Genomic DNA, 15,356 nt, shown 5'->3' on the forward strand with positions numbered 1-15,356 from the left:
TGCTATTTGCACTTATGGCAAGTGGGAAAACAATGGGCAGGCTCTCTTTGCTTTGTTGACATTTGCCTTAATAAGCTATACTATTGGTCCTCAGAAAATCAAGGGGTTTAGTTGGCTTTCCAGATTTCTAGGAAATGTAAGTTTGCACACCTGCAAGTGAGTAATTAACTTTAAAATAAATTACTAGACATTTTAAAGTTTCCAGAAAGCAAGTTGTAAACTCTGCCCATTGTACTCCTTTGATTACAAATGGCAGGAGTGGGTGACACATTTAATTTTGCTGAGGGCAAATGTTAAGGGACCCTGCCTGAACTTCTTCTGTTGAGGAAGGAGAAAACCAGAATTCCCCAATATCCCACTGGACACCCCGTTTCTTATTGCTTCCCCAATACAACCTCTCCCTTATCTTCCAGAATAATGTTGCCAAGTAAGCCGAGGTATAGCATGACCCTGCCAGGGTCACTGTGCATTAAGAGCTTTGGGACAAAGCCAGGCACATTTACAGGACACTTAGTCAATCAGCCCAAGTTCTGACGTACCAGATCCCCTCGTGGAGCACAAAAGTGGCCACACACTCTTTGTCAAGGCAACCTCAGCAGGCTCTCTCTCCCTCTTTAACCCTTCTTCTGTCTTCTACTTATTTCCTTCTCTTCTTTTCAGCCAGTTCTTCTCTACGCCCTGTTCTGTGTATTTGCTATGTTATTTCTCATCTTGTTACCCATGGGGCACGCTTGCCAACATTCGATCCAACTTTACATTATTATTATTTTTTTTTTTTTTGCTGTACGCGGGCCTCTCACTGCTGTGGCCTCTCCCGTTGCGGAGCACAGGCTCCGGACACACAGGCTCCGCGGCCATGGCTCGCGGGCCCAGCCGCTCCGCGGCATGTGGGATCTTCCGGGATCGGGGCACGAACCCGTGTCCCCTGCATCGGCAGGCGGACTCTCAACCACTGCGCCACCAGGGAAGCCCTACATTAATTTTAATATCCTTATGTGTGCTCAAAATAGACATAGGCTACAGTTGTCTCAGATGAAAAAAGTTGTCACTTACCAAGCTAGAGCAGGCTTAGTCAGATTGCCTCATCCGCATCTTTTTAAATGCTTCACAGTGTCTTTGAGAAATAACATCTTTGGGGAATGAGCTATAATTTATTGGGAGAAATTAGCTTTAGTAAATACTTAAGTACTCTCATGATTAGGGACCAAGCAAGATTTTTCTCCGTCCCTGAGTGTTTTAAGAATTTAAGCATAAAAGCAGTAGGTAGCATTGTTCCTGGTGGATGGCAGCCCCAGAGTTAAAATGCTTCTGATTCAGGGGATTTTCCTTGGAGGTTTCTTGGCTAATGACTGTTGTGACGAATGCTTATGTATTCTGTTCTTGACACTTAAATTTGTACGTGGGGCATAGCGGTCAGGTTATTGAAGAGGGAGCAAAAGAGCAGTGGCTTTATGAAACTCATTTATTCTCTTTATCAGGATTGCTTCCTTGTTTGTTAACTCAAAATATTAGTGAGGATTTAGGGAAATAATCTTGCTGTCTAATTAGATGAAATTGGAGGCTGATTGCTACAGCCATAAATGATCTTTTGAGGTGTTACTAATCCAGCTAAATCTCAGATGCCCAATTTGTGCAGCCTGTTGATGATGCTATTCTAGTGAAGAAGGGGTGGGGAGATTGGGGATGATTAAGAAAATGGGTTTTGCTTAAAACCTAATGATAACACTTGAGGGTAAGGTAAAAAACAATAGCAACTTCTAAAGTCAAGATGGGTTGTCCAGCAGTGACTTATTACTCAGCTACCTCCCAAGATTCAGATTTTTAAGTGGTTGGCTACATGAGGAAGAAAAAAATGACTAATTAATGCTATTAAGGCTGATGTTCTTGTCTAGCATTTAGCCTGACTTGTTGGTGTCTGCTCAGTCCTGGGGCCCTGCGGGGTGCCTGGTGTGCTCTCTTCATGGGACTCCCAGATTGTCTCTCTCTGGGGAGCCGTGGTAGGAAAGAGGCAAAACAATCTCCATGTGATGTCTCCACCTCTCTGGCATCAATAATCCAAGCTACAAGGTCTTGTTATTTGTTATCTCCATCCACGCTGTGCCTAAATTGTTTTCTTAGCCTTTGTTCAAAGAAATTGGCCATCCAAGAAGTGTTGTGAAGGAAATGAGGATATATATCCTTAAATCTGTTTCTTTGCTTTGTATAATGTCCCCAGCATTATTTTCCCATAGAGATGCTGGCTTTCTAAGGAGGGGTCATTCTCTATTATCAGGGCAATTGAAAGGAACTGAAAAATGCAGAAGTGATTTGTACCTATATAGAAGGTAATAAAGATCAGAAAATGCAAGGATGCTGCGCAGACCGAAGACTCTACACTTTCCTCTGATAGATCAGGCACGCTCACTCAGGGCAGTTGACAAAAGAATATGGGTGGACACTTTGGGGTCCACTTAATCAGAGCTCGGTCTAGTGGGTCAATTTTAGGGCAGCCACAGATCTAAAGGGGCTCTACCAGGGACCTGTATGCCAGAGAAGCCTCGGGCCTTCTGAGAGCGGAACTGACAGCAGTTTTAGGAGCAGATGTGTAATAACCAGGCCTCCATCCTTAAAATCAATTCTGAAGCCTCCAGGTTTCTACCTGGCAACTCCAAAATACTGAACTCTTATCAATGCCATTATGATACTTTATGTGTGCCTCCATGCCTTTAAAAAATGTTTCTCAAAAGAGTGGTGGTTGTAATAAAGTTTATTTTAAAATAAATGTGTTGGCCATAACTGCTGGATAATAGAAAAACTTGACCTGCATTCTGAGGAGGATCATGAATAATCTTTAAACTTATGTAAAAAGGGCTGCTTGGACGTTAACTGCCCAAATAGTGGCATCACAGCTCAGAGAGGACAAAAACAGGGCTTAAGAAGACATGTCTTGCAGACTGGATCTTGTTTGAAGGAGCTAAATGTCAGAGGTAACATGATTTTGTACCTGCTGAATAATGAGGAAGATCCGTTTCCAGAAGATATTAAGTTAAAAAAAAGCAAAGTGCTAACTAAGATTGTATATAATATGCTACCTTTTGTGTGTGACCAGGGCAGAAAATTAGAATATATATTTGATTTGTTTGTATTTGCACAAAGAAAGCCTGGAAGGATAAATGAGAAACTAGTAAAAGTGGACGGATGGTGTGTGTGGGAGTGGGGTAGGAGCATGACTTCTCGGGACACACCTTTATAGTACTTTGATTTTTTTTGTATTTTAAAAATTCTTTTCCGTTATGGTTTATAACAGGATATTGAATAAAGTTCCTTGTGCTATATAGTAGGACCTTGTTGTTTATCCATTCTATATATAATAGTTTGCATTTGCTAATCCCAAACTTTGATTTTTTTTTTTTTTTTTTGCTTACGCGGGCCTCTCACTGTTGTGGCCTCTCCCGTTGTGGAGCACAGGCTCCGGACGCGCAGGCTCAGTGGCCATGGCTCACGGGCCCAGCCATTCCGCGGCATGTGGGATCTTCCCAGACTGGGGCACGAACCCATGTCCCCTGCATCGGCAGGCGGACTCTTAACCACTGCACCACCAGGGAATCCCCAAACTTTGATTTTTAAACCCTGTAAATGTATTCCTTATTCAAGAAGAATGAGTTAAAAGACAACATGATTAGATGGTTTTTGGAAAACTTAAACCTAAATGAAGCGTTGCTGGGAGGATGTAAAGCATGACCTTTGAACATAAGCACAGCACTGTGAAGTAGTAGAAAGGTCAGTGGCCTGAGAAACGGGACATGGGTTCAGGTCTCAGTCTTAGTTTTGCCACAGATTACTTTGACATCATTTAACACTGGATTGGCAAATGGGCTTAATGTATAATGCCAATCATGTTCATAATTAAATATGAAGAGGCTGCCTGGAGTATTCTGTTGAGAAAGATTTGGAGGCCAGTCCAAAAGATTTCTTTAATTGATTAGTGATCTCTGCTATGGTATAGAAGAGGAAGGGAAAGTGACAGCATGCATGCCTTCATTTGTCTTTCCTGTGATTCTTTTTCCTCACCTTTAAATTTAGGGACTTAGAGTAGAAGATATTTAGTCTCCTTGTAGTTCTAAAATGTTAATAATATGTAAGGTATATTCCAAAAACAAAAAACAAAGAGGAAGGGCAGGAGGGGAGCTGCCACAGAGGACAGAGTACGGTCAGCAGTTAGAGGTGGGAAAGATTGCCTAAAGTAGAATGTAGGAAGAGAGCTAAGTTTTAGAAAAGTGCCATCCAACCATGGGTGAACAGGCTTCTGGGACCCAGGCTGAAATTGTCTAGCATTTCCAACTCCTTAGTTATTCATTTGGAAGGTAGGTAGGACAATGATACAACACTTTCTCAGAGAATTTGCTGGAGGAGATTCTTGGAATATGACAGGCTTGACAGCCCCCATTCCCATTTCCTTCTGGAACATTATAACAACTAAAGGAGGAAACTTGGGAGAACCCCTGGGCTGCTAGTCCCCTGTGCTGCTGTGAGGAGTTGAGAGACACAGAAACGGAGAGGGCTAGTCTCTCCTCAAAGCCTATGGTGAAATGGCAGATTTTTGTGGCTTCTTCAGGGCCCAACAAGTGGAAGCCTCTGGATCCTCTTGAAAAGGAGCTGGCCTGTCTACTTGCTGTGTGTGGTTCCCGATGACCTACCTGATCCCACTGTCTCCTTAAGTTTGAGAGCCACGGTTCTAAGTCTAGGGCCAGAAACCAGAGCAGCAAACCAAGTATGCAAGAGGAAGGGGACTGGCTACCCATGATCTTCATTAAGACATCAGGTAGAGATCCCTTAATGCCTGAGAGGGCTTCTTGGTGTTGTGGAAAACTTCAGAGTCCTGGAGATGAGACATTTCGATGCTCTTGATGCCAGTAGCCTGCAGAGAGGAGGCAAAAGCCACCTGGAGAGCTGACCCAGAGCCCGTTTAAGATGGCGATTTTCTTCTCCTCTCTGCTACCTGGACCCTCCTTTGCTCTGGAATTGCTGACAAAGCAGGCTGGACTCAGATATGCCAGCCTCAGGCTCCTGGCTCCTGTGGGTCAAGTGGGGACCCTCCTCTCCCAGCATCCCAGCCTGACAGAAGCTTCTAGGTTACACTGTCCAATGCAGTAGCCACTGGCCACATGTGACCATTTAAATTTAAGATAACTAAAATTAAATTAAATACAAATTCCAGTCCCTCAGTTGTACTAACCACATTTCAAGTGCCCAATAGCCTTTTGTGGCTAGGGGTTACTGAATTGGGTAGCGCAGATATAGAACATCTCCCTCATCACAGAATGTCCTATTGGATGGTGCCGCTTTATTAGAGTGTGTGTTTGGAGGCCCCTATGAACAGAGGGATCTACAACAATAAAGAATAATAAAGAGTAAACCTAAAATCAACAAACAGGGTTAAGGTATGTATATTTTCTTTCACATAAGATGTGAATGGGCTAAATTCGTGACTCGAAAGACAGAGAAGTTCAGATTTGGTTTAAAAATATGCTATACGTTGTTTAAAGAAATTCATGCTCTTCAAAGTGGCCAAGAAAAGTTGGAAAGTTCTTGTACACAAGTGTTTTTTTGTGGTTTAGACTTTACGTAGCTGTTTGTTATCTACTTTTACAAGCGATGTTGCCCAAGCTGTGGTTTTAAAGGAGAATGCAAATCGGGCTTGGGGTGTTCATACTAAAATAAATGAACAAACTTGTGGACAAAAGGCATCACTATCTGTTTGTGATTCTCGCTAGAAATATTATTCTGCTAGAGGTGGGGGGAAGCAGGAGAGATGAAGGGAGAATCAGTCCCTTTAGGATTTATCTTGTCACAGAGGCAGGCTTCCAACCAGCTGGAAAGAACCCTGTGTTGGGGTGGCTGGTAGGCATCCTCCTGAGAGCACTTATCCTGCCTGCTGTTCTGTTTACAATGCACCAAGGAGCCTGTCCTGGCAGGGCTGTTAGCATGCAGGGCCACCTTGGGAAACATCAGGTCCTTCCATCCATACTAGTTGCCCCCCGCCTCTGGGGGCTGGAAAAGGCAGGTGGGGCCTATATACCCTGATCACTCTCATCGAACCCCTCCAGATTCCACAATAATATTTCTATATGCATTGCCAGCCAATGTTCATGTCTTAGGATAGTCCCTGTATATTTGAACATCCGTCTCTTCCTCCAATGTTTCATAAGTTCTTGGGAGATTACAATATAAACAAGAATAGGAATTGAAAAATTTTTAAGTCTATTTTAGCCATTATATAATATAAATCTAGCTGAGTCAAGCTAAGAGACTTGAGTAAACCTGATGTGCCTAAGAATATTTTCTTAGGATGCATATGTAGAGGAAAAACAAACACTTGATGTTGGAAACGAAGGTTACTTGTTTTTTGTCAGCCTTTTTCCTTGTACATAATTGTGTGATGGCACATAACAGATATTCAATACATGGCATTAAATTAATGTCAGTTAGGAAAATAAATTATATATACAAACTTGTATCCTAATAGAAATATAATTCAAAGTCATGGTGGGAGCTAAAATGATAAAACCTGAGCTAAAAGCTGAAATGAAGTGTACCCAGATAGAATCATATAAGCAAATTGGATTATTTTCGTTTTCTTTTTTGTACTACTTGAAGATGTGAGTAGAAGGCTGTGTTGTTGACAAACGGAGGACCTGAAACGACCTAGGTGTTCTGTGCTAACTTTTACTTTTTCTTCTCTAGCCCAGCATTTATGGATTGCAGCCCGGAGTCCCAGTTGGTTAGAGTGATGACTGGTCTTCATACTAAACACAGGCAGAGAGTAAGTGAGAACTAAGTTCCTGTTCATTAAAACAATGGAACGTTTTCTTTCTAAGCTTGCCAGTATTAGAGGGTGAGCAAGAGAATGTGTGCATTGAAAGTTATTGTAGTCATTGCATGACTTTTTTTTTTTAATGGGTTGGATTTGTTCCCCCAACGTGCTCCAGAGAGTACCCTAGTCTGGATCATCCCCCACTATATTTGCAGGATGTAAGCAAAAGAGAAGGTCCTCCAGCATAAACCCATGACCAGGGATAGGCAGATGCTGCCATGGCATTTGAACTGGAGGTGGCGCAAGAATAACTTCGGGGGCTGAAGGCATTTTATGACACTTTGTGATGTTACCTCCTTTTTTCAGAAAGACACCAGTAATAGAATGTAAGACTGTTCTTATAAATTTTTATGGTTTATGTGTGGTGTTAGACAAACATTTGGACATTTGGGGTTTGTCTTCTTGCTGTGTATACATTATAATTCCCGGGGATCTGAAGAACCTAGTATTAGATAGGTGTACATTTTTCACTCTTATACTATCCTTAGTTAAAAATATTTAAGGCTTGTCATCACCTGGCAGATGCAGGAAACAGAGGCATGGAGGGTCCCACATGCCAACTGATAATTGGTGTTCTGTTGGAACTTGGTAATTCAGGAAATTTGGGGCCCTTCCCAATCACCTGCCATCTCTTCTCACTGTCCTTAGTGTCCATCACAGCCCTTACAGTAGTCCTGGGAAGTCTCCCTTCAGGGAGAACTCTGCAATCTTTCCTGAATCATAGAATTAGCTGTAAAATAACATATTACCATTAGGTGTCGCTCTCTAACATATAATGTACTTAGTGAAAACGAAAAATTTCAATTTATTAAAAAAATCACTGAATTGATATTGTAGAACATTAAATCTGTAGATTTTGAAAACATTTTTTCTTGCAAGTAAGAAAGTCTTTCAGATAGAATAAATGGGACATATTTAGTCAGAATTTAAGTAAATAAAATTTCAAAGTCTATTTTATTTGCTGGACAGATTGCAAAAGGAAATCTGAAACTTTTAGGCTGGCATTCAAATTTTCCCTTATTTATTTCAAACCTGCATTTCCAAAATTACATTTTATTCTATCTATCTTTAAGTACCCCACCCGTCAGTCAAAAGGCCACTTGCCTTTTTTTTTTTTAATATTCATATACTTTGCCATGCTACTCCATTTGCTAGGGGTGTCCTTCCATTATCTCTTAATCTCATCTGTTGAAAACCTAACAACTCTTACAGATAAGCTCAGATACTAAATCCTCTATGATTCTTTTTTTTTTACAACTTTATTGGAGTATAATTGCTTCACAATCGTGTATTAGTTTCTGCTTTATAACAAAGTGAATCAGTTATACATATAAATCTGTTCCCATATCCCTTCCCTCTTGCGTCTCCCTCCCTCCCACCCTCCTTATCCCACCCCTCTAGGCGGTCACAAAGCACCGATCTGATCTCCCTGTGCTATGTGGCTGCTTCCCACTAGCTATCTACCTTATGTTTGGTAGTGTATATATATCCATGCCTCTCTCTTGCTTTGTCACAGCTTACCCTTCCCCCTCCCCATATCCTCAAGTCCATTCTCAAGTAGGTCTGTGTCTTTATTCCTGTTTTACCCCTAGCTTCCTCATGACATTTTTTTCTTAAATTCCATATATATGCGTTAGCATACGATATTTGTCTTTCTCTTTCTGACTTACTTCACTCTGAATGACAGATTCGAGATCTATCCACCTCATTACAAATAGCTCAATTTCGTTTCTTTTTATGGCTGAGTAATATTCCATTGTATATATGTGCCACATCTTCTTTATTCATTCATCTGTGGATGGACACTTAGGTTGTTTCCATCTCCAGGCTATTGTAAATAGAGCTGCAATGAACAATTTGATACATGACTCTTTTTGAATTATGGTTTTCTCAGGGTATATGCCCAGTAGAGGGATTGCTGGGTCATATGGTAGTTCTATTTGTAGTTCTTTAAGGAACCTCCATACTGTTCTCCATAGTGGCTGTACCAATTCACATTCCCACCAGCAGTGCAAGAGTGTTCCCTTTTCTCCACACCCTCTCCAGCATTTATTGTTTCTAGATTTTTTTGATGATGGCCATTCTGACTGGTGTGAGATGATATCTCATTGTAGTTTTGATTTGCATTTCTCTAATGATTAATGATGTTGAGCATTCTTTCATGTGTTTGTTGGCAGTCTGTATATCTTCTGTGGAGAAATGTCTATTTAGGTCTTCTGCCCATTTTTGGATTCGGTTGTTTGTTTTCTTGTTATTGAGCTGCATGAGCTGCTTGTAAATTTTGGAGATCGATCCTTTGTCAGTTGCTTCATTTTCAAATATTTTCTCCCATTCTGAGGGTTGTGTTTTGGTTTTGTTTATGGTTTCCTTTGCTGTGCAAAAGCTTTTAAGTTTCATTAGGTCCCATTTGTTTGTTTTTATTTCCATTTCTCTAGGAGGTGGGTCAAAAAGGATCTTGCTGTGATTTATGTCATAGAGTGTTCTGCCTATGTTTTCCTCTAAGAGTTTGATAGTTTCTGGCCTTACATTTATGTCTTTAATCCATTTTGAGCTTATTTTTGTGTATGGTGTTAGAGAGTGATCTAATCTCATACTTCTACATGAACCTGTCCAGTTTTCCCAGCACTGCTTATTGAAGAGGCTCTCCTTTCTCCAGTGTACATTCCTGCCTCCTTTATCAAAGATAAGGTGACCATATGTGCGTGAGTTTATCTCTGGGCTTTCTATCCTGTTCCATTGATCTATCTTCCTGTTTCTGTGCCAGTACCATACTGTCTTGATTACTGTAGCTTTGTAGTGTACTCTGAAGTTAGGGAGCCTGATTCTTCCAACTGCGTTTTTCGTTCTCAAGATTGCTTTGGCTATTCGGGGTCTTTTGTGTTTCCATACAAATTGTGAAATTTTTTGTTCTAGTTCTGTGAAAAATGCCAGTGGTAGTTTGATAGGGATTGCATTGAATCTGTAGATTGCTTTGGGTAGTAGAGTCATTTTCACAATGTTGATTCTTTCAATCCAAGAACATGGTATATCTCTCCATCTATTTGTATCATCTTTAATTTCTTTCATCAGTGTCTTATAATTTTCTGCATACAGGTCTTTTGTCTCCTTAGGTAGGTTTATTCCTAGATATTTTATTCTTTTTGTTGCAGTGGTAAATGGGAGTGTTTTCTTGATTTCACTTTCAGATTTTTCATCAGTAGTGTATAGGAATGCCAGAGATTTCTGTGCATTAATTTTGTATCCTGCTACTTCACCAAATTCACTGATTAGCTCTAGTAGTTTTCTGGTCGCATCTTTAGGATTCTCTATGTATAGTATCATGTCATCTGCAAACAGTGACAGCTTTACTTCTTCTTTTCCAATTTGGATTCCTTTTATTTCCTTTTCTTCTCTGATTGCTGTGGCTAACACTTCCAAAACTATGTTGAATAAGAGTGGTGAGCGTGGGCAACCTTGTCTTGTTCCTGATCTTAGTGGAAATGGTTTCAGTTTTTCACCATTGAGGACGATGTTGGCTGTGGGTTTGGCATATATGGCCTTTACTGTGTTGAGTTAAGTTCCCTCTATGCCTACTTTCTGCAGGGTTTTTATCATAAATGAGTGTTGAATTTTGTCGAAAGCTTTCTCTGCATCTATTGAGATGATCATATGGTTTTTCTCCTTCAATTTAATATGGTGTATCACGTTGATTGATTTGCATATATTGAAGAATCCTTGCATTCCTGGAATAAACCCCACTTGATCATGGTGTATGATCCTTTTAATGTGCTGTTGGATTCTGTTTGCTAGTATTTTGTTGAGGATTTTTGCATCTATGATCATCAATGATATTAGCCTGTAGTTTTCTTTCTTTGTGGCATCCTTGTCTGGTTTTCGTATCAAGGTGATGGTGGCCTCATAGAATGAGTTTGGGAGTGTTCCTCCCTCTACTATATTTTGGAAGAGTTTGAGAAGGATAGGTGTTAGCTCTTCTCTAAATGTTTGATAGAATTCACCTGTGAAGCCATCTGGTCCTGGGCTTTTGTTTTTTGAAAGATTATTAATCACAGTTTCAATTTCAGTGCTTGTGATTGGTCTGTTCCTATTTTCTATTTCTTCCTGAGTCAGTCTTGGCAAGTTGTGCATTTCTAAGAATTTGTCCATTTCTTCCAGGTTGTCCATTTTATTGGCATAGAGTTGCTTGTAGTAATCTCTCATGATCTTTTGTATTTCTGCAGTGTCAGTTGTTACTTCTCCTTATTCATTTCTAATTCTATTGATTTTTGTCTTCTCCCTTTTTCTCTTGATGAGTCTGGCTAATGGTTTATCAATTTTGTTTATCTATCTTCTCAAAGCACCAGATTTTAGTTTTATTGATCTTTGCTATTGTTTCCTTCATTTCTTTTTCATTTATTTCTGATCAGCTTTTTATGATTTCTTTCCTTCTGCTAACTTTGGGGTGTTTTTGTTCTTCTTTCTCTAATTACTTTAGGTGCAAGGTCAGGTTGTTTATTCGAGATGTTTCCTGTTTCTTAAGGTGGGATTGTATTGCTATAAACTTAACTCTTAGAACTGCTTTTGTTGCATCCCATAGGTTTTGGGTTGTCGTGTCTCCATTGTTATTTGTTTCTAGGTATTTTTTCATTTCCTCTTTGATTTCTTCATTGATCACTTCGTTATTAAGTAGTGTATTGTTTAGCCTCCATGTGTTTGTATTTTTTACAGATCTTTTCCTCTAATTGATATCTAGTCTCATAGCGTTGTGGTCGGAAAAGATACTTGATACAATTTCAATTTTCTTAAATTTACCAAGGCTTGATTTGTGACCCAAGATATGATCTATCCTGGAGAATGTTCCATGAGCACTTGAGAAAAATGTGTATTCTGTTGTTTTTGGATGGAATGTCCTATAAATATCAATTAAGTCCATCTTGTTTAATGTATCATTTAAAGCTTGTGTTTCCTTATTTATTTTCATTTTGGATGATCTGTCCATTGGTGAAAGTGGGGTGTTAAAGTCCCCTCCTATGAATGTGTTACTGTCGATTTCCCCTTTAATGGCTGTTAGTATTTGTCTTATGTATTGAGGTGCTCCTATGTTGGGTGCATAAATATTTACAATTGTTATATCTTCTTCTTGGATCGATCCCTTTATCATTATGTAGTGTCCTTCTTTGTGTCTTCTAATAGTCTTTATTTTAAAGTCTGTTTTGTCTGATATGAGAATTGCTACCCCAGCTTTCTTTTGGTTTCCTTTTGCATGGAATATCTTTTTCCATCCCCTCACTTTCAGTCTGTATGTGTCTCTAGGTCTGAAGTGGATCTCTTGTAGACAGCATATATATGGATCTTGTTTTTGTACCCATTTAGTCATTCTGTGTCTTTTGGTGGGAGCATTTAGTCCATTTACATTTAAGGTAGTTATCGATATGTATGTTCCTATTCCCATTTTCTTAATTGTTTTGGGTTCGTTATTGTAGGTTTTTTCCTTCTGTTGTGTTTCTTGCCTAGAGAAGTTCCTTTAGCATTTGTTGTAAAGCTGGTTTGGTGGTGCTGAACTCTCTCAGCTTTTGCTTGTCTGTAAACGTTTTAATTTCTCCATCAAATCTGAGTGAGATCCTTGCTGGGTAGAGTAATCTTGGTTGTAGGTTTTTCTCCTTCATCACTTTAATATGTCCTGCCACTCCCTTCTGGCTTGCAGAGTTTCTGCTGAAAGATCAGCTGTTAACCTGATGGGGATTCCCTTGTGTGTTATTTGTTGTTTTTCCCTTGCTGCTTTTAATATGTTTTCTTTGTATTTAATTTTTGACAGTTTGAGTAATATGTGTCTTGGCGTATTTCTCCTTGGATTTATCCTGTATGGGACTCTCTGTGCCTCCTGGACTTGATTAACTATTTCCTTTCCCATATTAGGGACGTTTTCAACTATAATCTCTTCAAATATTTTCTCAGTCCCTTTCTTTTTCTCTTCTTCTTCTGGAACCCCTATAATTCGAATGTTGCTGTGTTTAATGTTGTCCCAGGGGTCTCTGAGACTGTCCTCAGTTCTTTTCATTCTTTTTTCTTTATTCTGCTCTGCAGTAGTTATTTCCACTATTTTATCTTCTACGTCACTTATCCGTTCTTCTGCCTTAGTTATTCTGCTATTGATCCCATCTAGAGTATTTTTAATTTCATTTATTGTGTTGCTCATCGTTGCTTGTTTCATCTTTAGTTCTTCTAGGTCCTTGTTAACTGTTTCTTGCATTTTGTCTATTCTATTTCCAAGATTTTGGATCATCTTTACTATCATTATTCTGAATTCTTTTTCAGGTAGACTGCCTATTTCCTCTTCATTTGTTAGGTCTGGTGGGTTTTTATCTTGCTCCTTCACCTGCTGTGTGTTTTTCTGTCTTCTCATTTTGCTTATCTTACTGTGTTTGGGGTCTCCCTTTCGCAGGCTGCAGGTTCGTAGTTCCCGTTGTTTTTGGTGTCTGTCCCCAGTGGCTAAGGTTGGTTTAGTGGGTTGTGTAGGCTTCCTGGTGGAGGGGACTAGTGCCTGTGTTCTGGTGGATGAGGCTGGATCTTGTCTTTCTGGTGGGCAGATCCACGTCTGGTGGTGTGTTTTGGGGTGTCTGTGGACTTATTATGATTTTAGGCAGCCTCTCTGCTAATGGGTGGGGTTGTGTTCCTGTCTTGCTAGTTGTTTGGCATAGGGTATCCAGCACTGTAGCTTGCTGGTTGTTGAGTGAAGCTGGGTGCTGGTGTTGAGATGGAGATCTCTGGGAGATTTTTGCCATTTGATATTATGTGGAGCTGGGAGGTCTCTTGTGGACCTGTGTCCTGAAGTTGGCTCTCCCACCTCAGAGGCACAGCAGTGACTCTTGGCTGCAGCACGAAGAGCCTTTCATCCACACGCTCAGAATAAAAGGGAGAAAAAGTAGAAAGAAAGAATTAGTAGAAGTAGAAAGAAAGAAAGAAAGAAAGAAAAGAGGGCATGAGGGAGGGAGGAAGGAGGGAATGAAGGAGGGAAGGAAGGACAGAAAGAAAGAAAGAAGATACAGTTAAATAAAATAAAGTATGATAAAATATAATAAAGTTATTAAAATAAAAGATGATTAAGAAAAAACAAACAAACAAAACGGATGGATAGAACCCTGGGACAAATGATGGAAGCAAAGCTATACAGAGAAAATCTCACACAGAAGCATGCACATACACACTCACAAAAAGAGGAAAAGGGGGAAAATCATAAATCTTGCTCTCAAAGTACACCTCCTCAATTTGGGATGATGCATTGTCTAAAGGAGGGAAGGAAGGAAAGAAAGAAAGAAGGAAGATAAAGTAAAATAGAATAAAGTAAGATAAGATAAAATAATGTTATTAAAATAAAAAATAATTATGAAGAAAAAATAAAAAAACAGACGGATAGGATCCTAGGATAAATGGTGGAAGCAAAGCTGTACAGACAAAATCTCACACAGAAGCATACACATACACACTCACAAAAAGAAGAAAAGGGGGGCATCCCTGGTGGCGCAGCTGTTGAGAGTCCGCCTGCCGATGCAGGGGACGTGGGTTCGTGCCCCGGTCCGGGAAGATCCCACGTGCCGAGGGGCAGCTGGGCCCGTGAGCCATGGCCGCTGAGCCTGCGCGTCCGGAGCCTGTGCTCCGCGACAGGAGAGGCCACAACAGTGAGAGGCCCACGTACCGCAAAAAATAAAAAAATAAAAAAAAAAAAAAAAAAGAGGAAAAGGGGAAAAAATCATAAGTCTTGCTCTCCAAGTCCACCTCCTCAATTTGGGATGAGTCATTGTCTATTCATGTATTCCACAGATGCAGGGTACATCAAGTTGATTGTGGAGCTTTAATCTGCTGCTTCTGAGGCTGCTGGGAGAGATTTCCCTTTCTCTTTTTCTCACAGCTCCGGGGTCTCAGCTTTGGATTTGGCCCCGCCTCTGCGTGTAGGTCGCCGGAGGGCGTATGTTTTTCGCTCAGACAGGACGGAGTTAAAGGAGCAGCCGCTTAGGCGACTCTGGCTCACCCGGGCCGGGCGGGGCGGGGAGGGCGGGGGGGGCGGGGAGGGAGGGGCTCGGAGGCGGGGCGAGCCTGCGGCGTCAGAGGCCGGCGTGACGTTAGTGCAACGTCACGAGGCGCGCCGTGCGTTCTCCCGGGGAAGCCGCCCCTGGATCCCCGGACCCCAGCAGTGGCGGGCTGCACAGGCTCCCCAGAAGGGGGGCATGGACAGTGACCTGTGTTCGCACACAGGCTTCTTGGCGGCGGCAGCCGCAGTCCAGCGTCCCACGCCCGTCTCTGGGGTCCGCGCTGTTAGCCGCGGCTCGCGCCCGTCTCTGCAGCTCCTTTAAGCAGCGCTCTTAATCCCCTCTCCTCGCGCACCAGGAAACAAAGAGGGAAGAAAAAGTCTCTTGCTTCTTCGGCAGATCCAGACTTTTCCCCGGACTCCCTCCTGGCCAGCCGTGCACACTAACCCCCTGCAGGCTGTGTTCACGCCGCCAACCCCAGTCCTCTCCCTGTGCTCCGACCG

The 15,356-nt window shown here is 41.3% G+C and overlaps 1 protein-coding gene across 2 annotated transcripts in view; it reads left to right on the forward strand.

The window, feature by feature from the left end:
- LOC309802015 (uncharacterized protein) overlaps positions 1-15,356 on the forward strand; it is a 225,931-nt gene that overhangs the window by 20,784 nt on the left and 189,791 nt on the right. For both annotated transcript variants that reach the window (XM_082617173.1, XM_082617174.1), the window contains exon 2: positions 6,724-6,802. The gene's annotated coding sequence lies outside the window, so the exon portion shown is untranslated. The remainder of the gene's footprint in view (positions 1-6,723; positions 6,803-15,356) is intronic.

This window comes from Mesoplodon mirus (assembly GCF_964341445.2).
Source record: "Mesoplodon mirus genome assembly, chromosome: 4".
NCBI classification, from domain to species: Eukaryota; Metazoa; Chordata; class Mammalia; order Artiodactyla; family Ziphiidae; genus Mesoplodon; species Mesoplodon mirus.